Source organism: Eschrichtius robustus, chromosome 2 (assembly GCF_028021215.1).
Source record: "Eschrichtius robustus isolate mEscRob2 chromosome 2, mEscRob2.pri, whole genome shotgun sequence".
Lineage (NCBI taxonomy): Eukaryota > Metazoa > Chordata > Mammalia > Artiodactyla > Eschrichtiidae > Eschrichtius > Eschrichtius robustus.
This window is the reverse complement of record NC_090825.1, coordinates 70,797,671-70,813,737: the sequence shown is the minus strand read 5'-3', so window position 1 is coordinate 70,813,737 and position 16,067 is coordinate 70,797,671. Positions and strand designations below refer to the sequence as shown.

The 16,067-nt window shown below is 35.8% G+C and overlaps 1 long non-coding RNA gene across 2 annotated transcripts in view; it reads right to left on the bottom strand.

Moving 5' to 3' along the window:
• Positions 1 to 16,067, bottom strand: part of LOC137757134 (uncharacterized) — a 154,681-nt gene that overhangs the window by 126,164 nt on the left and 12,450 nt on the right. For both annotated transcript variants that reach the window (XR_011072299.1, XR_011072300.1), the window contains exon 3: positions 12,451 to 12,512. This is a non-coding gene — a long non-coding RNA (uncharacterized lncRNA). The remainder of the gene's footprint in view (positions 1 to 12,450; positions 12,513 to 16,067) is intronic.

Here is a 16,067-nt window from a genome sequence, read left to right as displayed (position 1 = left end):
AATTTTTTTTTAAAAACCAAAACACTGTAATTAGAAAGTACGACGCTTGCAGAGGTTTCCTATATGGTAGAGAAAGCAAATCTTGTCCTCTGCCGTTCTAATCCTCCTCACTCACAGCCGTTTATGTCGCCCCTACTATGCTCACAAGACAGTTCCTCTTACACCCTTGTTACCCAGGGTCCTCGTATTTTGTAGCCACCCCACTTTCAAAACCTGCTCTCCAGAAAAAGCTGGTAAGCTCGCTCACACTGAGTTCTATGGATCTGATTTAAACAAAGTGTTATCATTTCTAGGGATACCTGCAAAATCCAAAAATTTTAATCTCTATGCAACCTCAGATATCAGCAAGCAGGTAAAGGAGGCATTTGTGGAGCCCAATAGCCAACTCTGTGGTCATGAAACAACAGGAAGAGATGCCTGATTTCCTTGCAGACAAGGGCAACTCCAAACATTGTCATCAATGGCCAGCCCTACAGCTCTACAGGAACCTACTCTTGTTCCATTTTCTTAAGAACAAAATAATCCAGTAACCAGTGTACCACATCCACCAAGTGATATTCGTGCCTCTAAGAAGTTCTGGCTGTAGACTTTATCCCTGCGATGGGATTTAACACCATCTGGTCTGTATCACATTTGGAACTGAATAACACCATGATAATAAGAAGCATCTATACTAGAAATTCCCCTACCTCCAAGTCCTATCAGGTAATTATAAACAATACTTGATTTACCCCAACACTGAGCAAACTCAGGATTCTTGGTTACAGACCCCAAACTCAGATGAAAAGTAAACTCTTAAAAAAAAAAGTAGATGTCCCTAATGTCCCAACCTAGAACAATTACAAATTGTTTTGGCTACCTTTTATTTTGCAAATCAGATATTCCAGAGTCACCTTTATTGCCAAACATAAAAGCATCCCACTGCACACCTCAACAGAATTGCTTGTATATCCTTAATGTCTTTCCAAGCAATTTTATGCAGTCAGCACCCTATACATAAGGAAAGGAATGGATGTGTGCTTTATGGGTTTCTTATAATAACAATGAACCTTCATAATCAGACCCACTCCTTAATTTTTGCTTACTTTTTTATGCAGCTGCATTGATACTACAGAGCGAGACAAAAACAAGAATGAACATGAGACTTGAGTGAAAAAAAAAAAAAAGAAAAACAGCAACAGTACAGCCATCCAAGGAGCAAGTGCTGAGCTTGTGTAAAAAACAGCTCCCATTTTTATTAAATAACAGTGTTCATGCAAGGATGTCTGAAGTACTCTGCAAGGCTAATTAGGACAGATCAATGTGCACTTACCTCTTCAGAAGGCTGAAAGGTGTGTAGTGACTATGTGTCATTAAAAATTTACTTGACCATGGGCATCAGATGTCCCTGAGAGAATGACCCTGGTGAGCACTGTAAGTTTCCATTTTGCTCATATCATCCTCAATACATCAAAAATGCCATAGACACCATTACTATCATTCATGCAGCCTCACAGCAGCTGATGTGCTATATATGTTTGAGAGGGTGGTATCAATTAACTATGTTATCTATGAAGCCATACTTGCAATTACTACCACTTCACAATTTATCATTAACACATTTGGCAGATTTTTTTTTCCAGAGTAACATTTATTTAAAGGTTAATCAAAATTCTTAGAACAGCATTTATTATAATGTGATTTCTGATAATTGACTAAATCAGTGGCTCTTAAGAAAAACACCCTTGTCTCGGTCCTGCTCGGTATACACCACAGTGCCATTTGGGGAAAAGAAATACACACTAGAAATGTTCATTTCAGACCTCGTCATGGAAGATCATATATTAATGTAATCAGGTGGTACATTTACATGCTCATTAGTAATCCATCATTAGTCCAAATGCTCACTATTAGGAATAAATGTACAACGAGTTATTCAGAATACCCAGAAATAGTATTTCTTATTTAAACATTCAGAATAAGCTGACTGAAATAAGTGCACACCTTGAATTTGAACTTTCAAGGCACATCACTAAAGTCAATCAATTATGTCAGGACACTCTTCTATAATAATCTCAATTATAAAATTCTTGCCCCTCCCTTAAGGCATGCAGTGGTGGGGGAGAGTTCCGATATCTAAATCTTCTTAATTCACTGTAACTGCAAAAATTCCTGATGAAGTGTGTGTTTAAATTTTATGCTTTAATACATAGCATGCCACTAAAAAACATATTAGTTATGCTTTATGCTATTTAATCATATGTCAAAATCTGTAAAATCTGTTCTAGCATGCTAAGGTAATTTAACTGCAATTAATCAATCAAAGAAATAAATAAAATGTAATAAATGCCAAATAATGTAACGTCTTTAAAAACAAACCACTATATACACATTTATTCTAAAAATACTTATTAGCCAACACCACTGAAGGAAAACCAGAGTGAAAGTTAGATTTACTGAATCTTCTTCCCATTAGTAGCTAGCTCGCTCTAAACTTACAAATGGTTTAAAAAGGTCTTTGACATGTTCTGGCTTTCCAACTAAAATGTGAGCAAACTGAGGGTCAAAATGCTTCATTTTTTTTAATCCCCTGTGCCTAACACAGGTGTTCAGTATTTATTGGATGAAAGAATGAATGATTCAAATATGCACAGACTAGATTCTTTCATCATAATGTTTAGGACCTAGGAAAATAGTCCTACTTTTCCTTCTGGCAAAAATCGTGTATTATACTTTATTGGCATGTAACTAAAGTTAGTGTCACTTTCTCCATTAATTCTTTCCTTTTTTCATAGAGTCAGTTAGGAACCAGCAAGGAAGGTTGGTGATGTGTTTTTGTACTTCTTCCTCCAAATGAAAACAGTGATTTTCTCTTCAGGGATGTAATTTAACAGTTTGATGGATACAGTTTTGGACCAAGACTAGGAAGGCCAATTATAAGTCCTGGGTCCAGTCAGCAAGAATTCATTAAGCATCAAGTACATTCCCCACACTATGCTACAAATATACCAAAGGAGTCAAAACATGCCCCTGTTTTCCAGACCATAAATCAGAGGAGAAGACACACACGTGTTCATTCAACAAGCACTACCGACTACACTTTACTCCATGCAAGGCACTGAAGGGGAGGAGGACAGCCAACAAGTCTCAGTTCTCAACAAGGGGCTATCAAAGAAATGAACCAGTAACTGTATGTCAAGCAAAAAGTCATGAATATCTTTGAAAAAATACAAACTAATTCTCACTGGAACCCTAGAAGAGAAAGCTGGTGAAATCATGGAAGTCTTAAGGAAACAGGTGGCATAAAAATAGATCAAGAGAATCTCCCAGATAATGTAAATTATAGTACATTCACTAATGACAAGGATTGAAAGTAAGGGTCCATCAGTTTTCAGAGCAAGTTATTTGCTTTCTTGATAATGACTGAATCTATTTGTTCTTCTCATCAAATTCGTTTTGGTGACATAAAATGATAACTTTTAGATTAATGATCAACCACTCAGTACAAGGAACACTGAAGAATTCGCCTTTAAAGTTTCCTGATGATAGCTGTAGCTGAGAAATCTCAAGACTGAAATTATCACAAGGATATTACAATAAACAAGACTTGCCCCTTCCACCACTACCCCACTCACCCACATGTGCCTATTGAGCACTTGAAATGTGACTAGTCCAAACTGAGTTGTGCCGTAAGGGTAAAAATATACACTGGACTTCAAAGACTTAGTTACAAAAGAAAATGTGCCAATAATTTTTATACTCATTACCTGTTGAGATAATAATATTTTTGGATATATTGAGTGGAATGTGTATATCATTAAATTACTTCCACATGTATCTTTTTACTTTTTACTGTGGATACTAGAAAATTATTGAACTGTGCTAGTCTAAAGGCATTTTGAAGAAGAATAATTTTTTGAAGTGTTTCATGCTAGAAAGGATTCAGCAACATGCACTGGCATTTTAATATGATGATCAGATACAAAAATTTTATGTAACAAACCACTCAATACATTCCTCCCCAAAACCCACAGTTAGGAAACAAGAGCGTCTCTCTTGATGAACTGAATCTCCTGCCCAACTCTGATCTGATAGTGAGTGGCATCCGTTTTTACATCTCCCTTTTTCTCTGACTGGCAGAACACTTGAGTCTAAAATTCAAGTTACTCAACTTCAGGCTTTTTTGCAGGAAGGCCTTGAATTTCTGGTTCAGTTTAATCCCACCCCTTATTTCTTACTTGGCTTGGTTCTGCTCCTTACTGTATGCATCTTACTGAAAGTTATGAAAAAGCTTTTTGGAACTAGGAAGAGTTAAATAGCAAATAAGAAAGCGAGTGAGCCTCTGACTATGGTGTAATCAGTGAGAGGCCACTCTCCAGAGACTCACTATGTCTGTGGCCCTTCTCCCTGTTACAGGTGTGAGGCAGAATGGATCTTTAGCAGTACCAGGCCAGTACTCACATTTGGGATCATAAATACAGAGCGGGCCCCATCCAAGGCTGTCACCCAACCCAAGGGTCAGTGAGATAGACAGGCATAACATTTGAAGGGCACAGTGAGTTCTGCAGTCCCATGCAGCTGTAGGTAACATGGTCTCACATCAGGCAGAGGAAAGAGCGACTACCTGAATACCTAGAAATCAGGAAAGGAGTGGTCATTATCAGATCTGATCCCATTCTGTAAGCCACCACAGTGCGGACTAAAGACAGAGACAGCATCCAAAGATCCAAGGAGACCTAGCAGAGACCTAGTCCCATAAAAAGAGAAAAGGGGATAATTTCTGTGACTGTGAGGCCACACAGGCCTCTGGGGCTAGGCTCAGAGTCAGGGCCTCCCAGACCCAGTGCACTACAGAGACTCGAGCTGAGAATGAGCAGTGGGCCTAGCAGTTGTTAGTTGGGCCACCAGATGTACCCACGGAGGGAGAAAAAGTCAGAGGCTCTAAATATGCTTTCTATTGTCATTGGGTTTGGTCCAGGAACTGATCGGATTGGCTACAGGTGGGAGCATAAGTACATTCAGCTCAATTTTGTTCAGGTACACACAGGGCAAGGAAGTCAGATGGTGGCAGTGCCTCTCTCCTTACAAAGTGGAGGAATTACATTGGTGCTTATTCAACTCTTATTCCAAAATTAATGTTTCAAGGATATTTAGGCTACCTAGAAAAAACCATTTCAGAGCTTCCCAAATCTATGAAAAAGCCACTGCTTCCTGTTAATCCCTATACCTCTCCAAGAAAAATGCTTGTAATGTTATTTAACAGTATTAACAGAACCAGACTCACATGGTACAATCTTAAGGTTGTAGGAAAAGTACACAACATGTGGAATGTTATGTAACCTTAAGAGTCCTTATAATAAATACATTAAAAAAAAAGAAGAAGAAGAAATAAGTAATAATTTTCTAAGATATACAGAGATAGGATAGGATACAGAAAAGATCATGGTCATATAAAAATCAGGGCCACCCAGTTGGCACAAATTACCAGAAAATGAGAAAGAAATATTCTAAGTCAGCTGTATCATTGACATGGTCTGGTTTGTTTTCATAAATGGTTTTAAAGGATTTAGCACACAAATAACAAGTTTTTATTTCAGAAAATCAAAATTAATAAAATGTCAAAATAAAAAGTAGTACACAACTGGACACCACAAAAAAAGAAGAGAAAAATTCTCAGGATCTAATCAATAATAAACTCTCTGTTAAATCTAAAATACATTATTTCTATCTTAGCAAAATTTGAAAAAAAACGGATCAAGACCCCACCGCTTCATCAATTTTTTTTAAAAAAGAAGAATGAGTTCAAAAGATAGAACTAAGTGTGAATTTCACAAAGTAGACATAGGCAATTTCATATCGGCTGCTATGTTCATAAAGGTAAATGACACAAACAAAGCTGTCTAATCATACACCTTGAGACTCTATTTCAGGGAGACTCAGATTGGATTAAAAAGTCTACGGATGTTTGCTACCCAGTGAATATTCCAGTAACACACACAGGTACAGACTCAGACACCCTCCTTAGTCCAAGGGCAACTCCAAGGAGGTCTTCCTCACACTGAGAGGAGGGGTGAGTTTCTGGAACAACAAGAACAACAACAGATAACATCAAAATATTTCCAGCTTATACACTGTAAGCCCACCTAGCCATGGATTTGTGAAATACAGACACAGTCTAATAAAATTCTAAGACAACTGAGCTGTCACAATGTGACAAGAGTATAAATTCACATTGAATGGCTTTTCTAGTGCTTCTTACTAAATATGAATAGAACCAAAATATGTCTCCCAACATATCAGAAACAATATATATATTCTACTTAGTTTCAAGGGGGAAAAACTTTTATAACTTAAGAATACTCAAAATATGTGACAATCTGTCACTGAATTAAAATACATTACAGTAACAAGTGACAATGTATGTACAAAACCCACTGCAGCTCTGTGTTCGTCCTCACACACAAAGGCTATTTCTAAACAGGTCAGAGTAAAGCTCTGGCTGATGGGGGTTGATGGCAGGACAGGACCTGAGATGAGCCAAAACTGTGTGTAATCCAAAACTCATTGATACTTAAATTTGGAATAGGTCTTTGAACTTACATCTGAACATGTCGTGAGAACATGAGACTCCTGTTACTGTATAGAGGCTCATCCTTATAAAATGTTTGCCTTGTATGGTGACGATATTTTACTGAGGGCTTAACGAGTAGGGCACATCGCTCTGTGTGGTAAGGGTGGAGGAGGGTTACTCACAAGCCTTCTGCAAGTCCATTACCACTAATACATGCCTCTCAAATAGAAGCAGGGCCTGACTGGGAAGTTGTAGGAGACAAAGGAGCAGCAGAGACATTGCCTCTGGACTTGGGAATAAGGTACTCCTCCATACATATACCCCATAGTACTTTCCATTAGCTGAGTATTATTACAATGTATTGTAACTGGCTATTTCGTTCCTTGTATCTTCCACGAAACTGCAAGATTTTTAAGAAAAACCATTTGATTTTGAAATAATTAAAAATTCACAAAAAGGTGCAAAGAAATGTCCTGTGCCTGTGCTGTGTACCCTTCCCCCAGCCCCTCTCCCCACTCCCAGTGTTAACATCTTGCATAACTACAATAGCAAAACCAGGTAACTAACATTGGTACAATCCATAAAGCTTATTCAGATTTCACCAGTTATGCATGCACTTATTTGTATGTGTGTGTATATGTGTGTAGCTGTATGCAACTTTATCACATGTGTAGCTTTGAGTAACCACTTCCACAATCAAGACACTGAACTGTGCCATCACCGCAGACTCCCAGTGCTACCCTTTCAGGTCCACACCTACTCCCTCCCCTCCCCTCTCACCCCTGGCAACCACTAATCTGTCCTCCATCTCTGTAATTATGTTATTTTATGAATGTTATATATATGGAAACAAGCAATAATGTATCTGTTTAAGGTAAACTCTTTTCATGCAGCACAATTTCCTTGAGGTTCATCCAAGTTGTTGCCCATAGCAATAGTTGATTACTAGTTATTGCTAAGTAGTATTACATACTATGGATATATCACTGTCTGTTTAACCATTCATCCATTATGGACATTTAGGTATTTCCAGTTTGGGGCTATTAACTAATACAGTTGTTATGAATATTCATGTACAAGTTTCAGTGTGAAAATAAATGGCAAGATTTTTAAGGGGATAGGTTGTGTCATATTCATCACTGTACCTCCAACACTTTATAGAACACACAGTAGGTACTCAAAGTACTTGCTGAAGGAATGAATGAAAGAACCACAAAATTGCCTCTAAATGGCAGGAAATAAAACAGAGCTCATCTTGTGGAAAAAACGTAATTAGTTGGGAGGGAAAATATCAGCAAGAGGTCCTGGAAGTTGCACAGACAGTTTAAAGACTTTAGCAGTGTTCCAAAGTACACATACACACACACACACACACACACACACTTCAATTCCAACATTTTTCACTTTGTTTCAAGTATTGAGCTTCATGTTAAGATAGTGTTTGAATTAATAAGCTATGGTTAAACTTTTTTAAGAAACAATTGGAGAGACTTCCTATCCAGCCAAGATGAATTAAGAGGGGCTGGATGTACCCTCCTTCCTAAAACAACAACAACCACCAAACTCTGACAAACTATATGAAACAGTGATTTTTAAGACACAGGACATCGGGCAACAAAGAACAGTTATCCCTGAGAGATGAGGAGACAAGGAGGTGAATCTTACGAATGTCCTGCTTACTGTCTTGAGGGTTTCTTGGCAGTGGCACAGGGAGGGTAACTCAAGGGACACAAACTCCCCGAGTTGAGGAAACAGAACTGAAGGCATGGCAGAACAGGGTGGCTACAGTTCACGGGTCAGAGCACGTGGCAGAGAGCTGCTGCACAGAGAAAGCTCTCCTAAGATCTGCAAAGAGTCCCACTCGGGAGTTTAGCAGAGTATTGATCTGGGCAAATGTGTAAGGAAACTACCCGAGGCTGGGTATTCCTAACCTTAAGGAATAAATGGATCTAAGCAATGATCAATACCTGCTAACAGCTCAAGTAGAGCGAGAACCAGTAGTTTTGCCCAGCCTTCTCCAAATGAATCTGGTCAGGTTCCTAGTCTTAATTACCAACTAATAGGATAGACATGGGACAGAGGAGCTTATTAAACAACTCCACAGGAATGCATCAGCAAATACAAACTATGGAAAGCTCTACAAGCACAATCCAGTTTTCTCAACAAATAAGGAAAAATAAATACACTGAGGGGGAAACCTATAGATTAAAAGAGAAGAGAAATATCAACCAATTGCGAAGTATGGATCTTATACGTATTCTGTTTCAAACAGTACAAAGCAATTAGAAAAAATTTTGAGGCAATTGGAAAAACTTGAATATTGATTGTACCTATTTGACAACAATAAGAAATATTGACTTTTTCAGTGTGGTTTATTTTTTAGATGTGGCTCATTTTCTCAATTTAAAAAAAAGTCCTAATCTTTTAAAGATACCTACTGAAATATTAAAGGATGAAGTGATGTCATGTCTGGGATTGGCTTCAAAATAATTTGGGATGCGGTGAGAGGTGGTAAGGGGATATGATGAAACAAAGTTGCCTACAAGACAATAATTGTTGAAGGTAGGTGTAATTGTATGCAAGTTCATACCGTTCTCTCTACTTTTAAATATGTTTGGAATTTTCATATAACAAATTTAGATAAATAAACTTAAAAACACACAAATAAATACATAATTGAGGTGGTAGTTAAGGACTCAGAGGTCACAGTCTGAATGAAAACAATTTCTCAGACACAGAGAGATCGGAGACGATATTTTACAAGGACACTAAAGACTGTGATTTGTCGGATTTCCTTACTGGAGGACCATGTGTTCTCCACACAGAACACTGTCTCTTAAGCAAGGGTAGACCTTCTCTCTGAAAACCTGACAGTATACAAGTGGTTGACTATATAAGACACCAAAAGATATCAAAGGAGACCAAAAAACTGGGTCTATAAATGTGACTGTTACTTCTTCCTGTTCTTTCAATAAGGTGAGGTGTGTGAGAAGTCTAATAGAGTATGTTGACTGCTGTCCTTCCTACAGCATCCTTGCAACAGAGCTCATTCCATTCAGTTTGGCCATTCCCATGTCTACCGTTTGCTTAACAACTCCACTTACTGCTCACACTTTTTAGTTTCTGGGTTTTGAGGTGAGGGGAAAGGAATCTTTGGAGATGTCCAAAATTCTTTCTCAAGTCAAATAATTCATTAGAAAGTATGTTTTATCTACAAACTGTTTTTCTTTTTCTTTTTTTTTTTTTTTGACGGTAGGAGGGATATTTTGAGTAGCTTGTCCAAGGTTCTGCCAAAAGAAATCTCCTCTCTCTTCTTACCTTATCTGAATCCTACCCTCCAAAAGGATATGCCCGAGCCCAATAAAGGGAGCTCCTAAGAGGATGAGTCTTATATCTTCCATTTAAAAAAATTCCTCATGGTCTATAGTTCAATATCCTACAAATAACCAATATGCTACATATATGCAAGAAATGAGTTGATTTACTGATTTTTTTTAAATGTAATTTTTAAATTCTCAGTATTTTAGGTAATTATTCTGTCTATAATACTAGTGTAGTACTATTATTAAAATATCATCATGTATCCTAATGTTTATCTTCATTAAATGTCTGAAAAGGCCCTGGGAACAGACTTAAAACCTGATGTGTGCTTTGGGAGCAGAATCAACTTTGGGGGATCAAGGCCAGTGAGCATTTGTGTAGGCTGGTTACATTTTGGGAAATATTTGCAAGGATGTATTGCAGAAATTGTAAGTGAACTTTTCAAAATATTTATCACCACAGTTAGAAGTTTTATTAAAGTGTTTTTCTTTTTAGACACAGTCTTGTTTACAATGGCCATTTTAAAAGTTGCTAGTCTGAGCTTATAAAACAATATTATAATGTCTTCCCATCAACTGTATTAAAAACACTTATCTTTGGGAAATGTTATAAAAAATTTCATTACAATGATAATTTAAATATTAAAGCAAATATAAAAAATGATATTGTGTGATAGAATACCAAAGGATTAAAAATTCTTTGCGAGAGGGTATTTTAATTTCTGATAAAAGCAAAATATAGTACAGTAACCACTAGTCACATATGACCTATGTAAATTTAAAGTAATTAAATTTAAATAAAATTTAAAATTCAGTTTCTCCATTGCACAAGCCAATTTCAAGTGCTCAACGGACACATGTGGCCACTGGTTACCATACTGGACAGTGCAGATAGAGAACATGTCCATCATCACAGAAAAGTTCTATTGAATAATGATGGTCTTTGTTAGAGAGGCCACTACTGATGAACTGATGTGCATATATCAATTTATTTCTATTGTCATTTTCTCTTTGGTATAGGAGGTTGAATTAAACCTATCAAATTTAAATGATTTTTCTGGAAAATCTATATTCTAATGTAAATATTTAAAACTGTGCCACAGGCACTGCAGTGTAGATTTTCTTCTTCCTCTTGCTATAAGGAGAATGGAATTTTTTAAAATTCCATTTCCTCAAGATAAGGAATTATAACATTAGCTAGTTTTCCCTATTTGCATTTTCTTTCTTTATAATGATCTATTCTAACCATGCACTGCTTCCGAGTTTACCCAGCAATTGCCACCAATTACCTTTATTTTGTGGAAAGGAATTCCTAGTTTAGCGGGCAGTACTTCAGGCCTCCAACTCCACACTTTTGAAGTTTGTAACTAGCATAAAAAAAAAAAAAAAAAAAACCCTCACAGCCTAGCCAGGTTCTCCGACCAGGTGAAGGGTATGTCTAATTTAGCAGAGAAACTGTGAGTGAGATCATCTCTGTCATTCATGCTTAGCAAGGAACCAGGCTGCAGAGCAAAGTCAGAAATACAACAGTAACAAAAGTAAATACAAATAATATGAAAAACTCCCAAACCACAGGGCTAAACCAGCTGCATTTAAATGCAACTCCTGAAAACCTTGATGAAAAGTAATATGTCTGTGTTTAAAAGACTAGTTAAACCACATAGCTGATGCAAATGGTAAAAAAGATCTATAATTACATGAGTATACTTTTAAGTATTTCATTAAAAAGTAAACTATAATGAATAATCATTTAGCATTGAAAATAATTTGATTTTAAAAGTAGAAAGGTCAAATATGAAAAACATAATAAAGTCCAGGTAAAGAAGTACTTGAAAGAACAATCCAATTATTTTAGAAATGGATCTTTCTCCAGAATAGCATATTGTTTCGAAACTAAATTTCCATAGTAGATTCCATAGTTCCTGAAAATTAATTAGAGCCTTGAAATTAGCTACAGAAATGTACCTTAGTTTGGGGACAAAAAAAAAAGAATGAATGAAAATAATATGCCAACCTCCCAAACCGTTCTGCCAACAGATTTTTGCATCTTAGAAATTACACTTGCTTTCAAGATTCTTTGGGTCATTTAAATACTTAACCTCATCTCTTTGCTCACTTGCTCACTCCCCAAGCAAGTCTAAAACCAAATAAATTGCTATAAATGTTTACCAACAAAGTATTATTTTCCAAGTCATTTTTCTTAATTTTTGAAATTTAAAAAGTTTTATTACAATTAGGTAACTACTCCTGGCACAAGGCCTCTGAAACATTGTTTCTCAGACACTAATGGGTCTTGGAAAAGTTTGAAACTCTTAATTCATTAAGACTTTGAGTAGCTGTTTTGTACCTAAGAATGAGAATTGATGGAGAAGTTGGGACTACACACATAATTTTATCAAATATGATGAAAACGTAAGGGTTTTGTTATGATGCATGTAACAATCAAGAACCTGCTTCTTTTTAGCAAGCTCCTAAAAAGTACCTCCCATATAATTATTAAATAAAAACACTCACTTATGCAGTACTCAGCGAGCTTTTAAACTCTGAATAAGAGAAGTACACAGTGAGAGAGGTACTTACATGGTTTCCTTGGATACTGGATGATGCCATTCAGGTCTATGTTTTTATCTGAAAGTGGGGCCCTGTGGAGAAATTAGGCTTGGTGAGTGGCTGTTTACACATAGCAAGTAAATAAGAACTTTATTTTACAAAGCACTTTTGATTTTGACCCAGATTTCTTCTTCTCATCACACCCAACCCTGGTAAACGGCAATAAAAATATGGTAGAACAGGTACTTTGCACAACTCTTTTTAACACCACTTAAGGAATCATAATTAATAAAGCAAAAGCTCCGAATGCCATGGCTAAACACATTACTCCTTGGGCTGCTTTATATATCTTGACTACTATATTTATGTCAGATGTATCAATGAACACTGCCTGCCTCTCTCTTTTCCTTCAAGAGGAATTGCTCTCAAAGCGTCAATAAGGAAATTACTCTAAAAAATTCACATAAATGATAAATGTCCTTACCGTAATCAAAGAGTAAGAGAACTCTAGCTTTAGCCCACTCCTAAACACCCAAGTTTCCACAGACATTAGCTGCCATTTTAAATGTCGTAGTGGGATCCCCGAGTCCCAATCGTTTAAGTGCTATGAGCATACAATTTTGACATTCAGTCTCTCAGAACTACATGCTTTCTAATTTTGGTAGCATGATTAATCCCCCCTATGTGATGAGTTTTAACCTTCTAATATTTCTTTGGATCAAAAAGAACAAATGAGCTACAGCAAAGAATGGCAACTAACTTTAATGCTTAACACAATTTAATAACCTGAAATGAAGTAAATGTGTGTTATGCTTCCATTAAAAAGTTTCCAGCCACAATTAATTGAACAAAAACTCATCTTCTTCCAAGATTTTTCTTGGAAATGTAATTTTAAAGTCTGTGTGAAATAAGAACCTTACTTTTTACCATATGAAAGCAATCTCATTTTTCAGGAATGATTTTTGGATAGACTTCCGATTTGATATTTTCCATTTGAGCTAGCAGCGAAGGGGCTAGTAAGGGGGGAGGAGAGGAAAGCAATTCTGTGTTCTTTTGCCAGCACTGACAAAGGTCTGGTTGTCAGTGATACCTTTACAGCTAAATTTACTCCAGAGTGACAGGAACAGGTGCACCTCGGCCTGCCAGACACTTGTGCACAGGGATCACGCATCTTACGGCTTGACGATCAAGGGGGGAAAGCCTGGGTCCTCATAGAAAAGGAGAGGAGGCAAAGGAAGCCCAAACTGGGGGGTTTCTCTTCAAAGCCAGCTGGTCTGGCTTTATTCTACAGGAATTTTTTTACCTGTCAGAGTTTGGACAACAAAGCCCTCAGCAGGTGCTGACGGGTACAACTTCCTGGAGAAGCAGAAAGGCGCTGGTGAGTTTCAATTGCCAAAATATATTTTTTAATCTCTAAAAGTTGATATTGTTATGTTGGAAGAGGCACTGCTGAGGTACCTACATTCAGAAAGCTGATGAGACCACTGGAATCAGAGCCAACTAACTCAACAGTGGGTTTTCCTGGTGTAGAAAGTAGGGCTGTTACCATTTGACAATTTTTTAGAGTGGAAAAAAAAAAAAAAATTTTTTTTTAAAAGAAAATACTTCATATTTTAAATGTTGGTCTCTTTCATTACTATCTTCAGTATCTGAAAGATGAAGAATTAATTATATATATGATACTAGACTATTCAAATAAATACACAAATATCATTTCGTCTCCTTTTTATCTAATTCTGTCATAATCTACTCATTCTAAATAAAATGTTATTTTTCAATATATCTCCAAGTAAAAATGTGAAATGGTACATGCTCTTTTCAAAAGTTTCATGGGCTAGAATTTTTTATGCATACATGTGACAGGAATATGATTAGAGAGAATATGAAATTAATTTTATTTTTAATACAATTTTAAAACATGTATTGCACAGAATATTTAATAATTAGAAGTGGCAACATTTTCTCATTACAAAGAGTTTCTTCAGGGAAAAATCTTCAGAATAAACAATCAACACACTACTAAAGCATGTTTTTACGTCATTGATTTCCAAAATTAGTACATTTATATAATTGGTATTTTTATTTTGTGAATTCAAAAGTCTAGGCAAAAATATTTTTTTCAGAATAGGATTTTAATTAATGCAAAATATGGAAAAATGAGACCACATGTTAGGACATATTTTTAAGAAGTGATTCTATTTCAAGGACTCATTCTTTTAACTATGCTTCACAGCATTTCTCTACAAATTGTTGTATTATAGCAAATTGAAAACATTTAAGCAAGTAGGGAGCTTAAAGCTAGGGACTATACATAGTAAACATATGAAACCATTTTAATAACCAAAATCCATATTCACAAGTAACACGGACTAATGAATGTAAAGGATGCGCAGCATACCTTGATTAAGGATGCTATAAATTATTATGCATAAAATCAATTTTCTGGGCTGTGGGGGGCAAAACTGGTGCTTAAGAAGAGAAATGTTCCTACCAATATAAATTAACGCTATGAGGCAATTGTTTTATTCGGACAATCCCATAAATAATTTTCAATCTACATGCTTAACACATTGTCGCATAGTGGGAAAATAATAAGATCTGATTTTTTTTAATGACCACTGTTATCTAAAACAACTTTTGTATCAATGATGACACAGATATGTCACAAATTTATACGTATCATACTCTTTCAGACTAACCTAATTGCTGTTTAAAATTATGAAATATTTGTGGTTTAAAAAGTTACCAGAAATTATCCACCCCACCAAAAAAATCTAATATTTTTAAAACACAATCTTATCTACATTTTAATGAAACCATATTTTGAAACCTCAAAACTCAAATCTGATTTTCATTAAAATTATGACATGTAGAATATGGTTCAGAAGATTAAAGCATATTTTATTTTTTAAAAAGGAGTGTACTTATTGTGGTTTCAAACTATTTTTATGTGATATTTTGTCATCCTTGTTCTATTGATTCTGGCACCTGAGTAACCATGGTCACTGAAATTTTTAGATAACTTCATTAGTCTCTTAAAGAATGAATATGTATTCCACGCAGTTCATAATTTTTTTTATTTACCTGGTCTGTTAAATACTATATTCTGAAAGAATCAAAGTACTCGATTTTAAAGATGACTAAGTACTGCAAAACTGAACATACACTTTTAAGTCAACTTCGAAATTACATTTGTTAAGTTTTTGTGTGCAATACAATTGGCTATAATTATAAATACTGTTTGTCATTAACACTAAGTATAAACAATACAAAAGCTTCTTCCAAATTATTTTTTATGACTCTTGTGAATTATTTAAGTGTGACTGAACCTATTAGAAACAATGTTAGGTATAGCCCAAATATTTCTAAGTAACTAAAATTTATAATTTTAACCCTGCCCTAAATTGTTGGCTTAATCTAAAATTCTATGATATTTTCTTTTACTTATGAGAAAAAGCTTTAACTCCTAGTTCGACATGCAACTACATGTTTGTCCTTTCTGATAAACTTTCGACTTTCATGTCAGTAAAATACCTATGCCAACGCCCGCAATGTATGGGAATGGTTTCTTCTAATAAGCCTTAGTTAGAAACTTGGCTTAAAGTTGCAATGACTAAAAGTTTAATTGTAAAACACATGCACTTTAA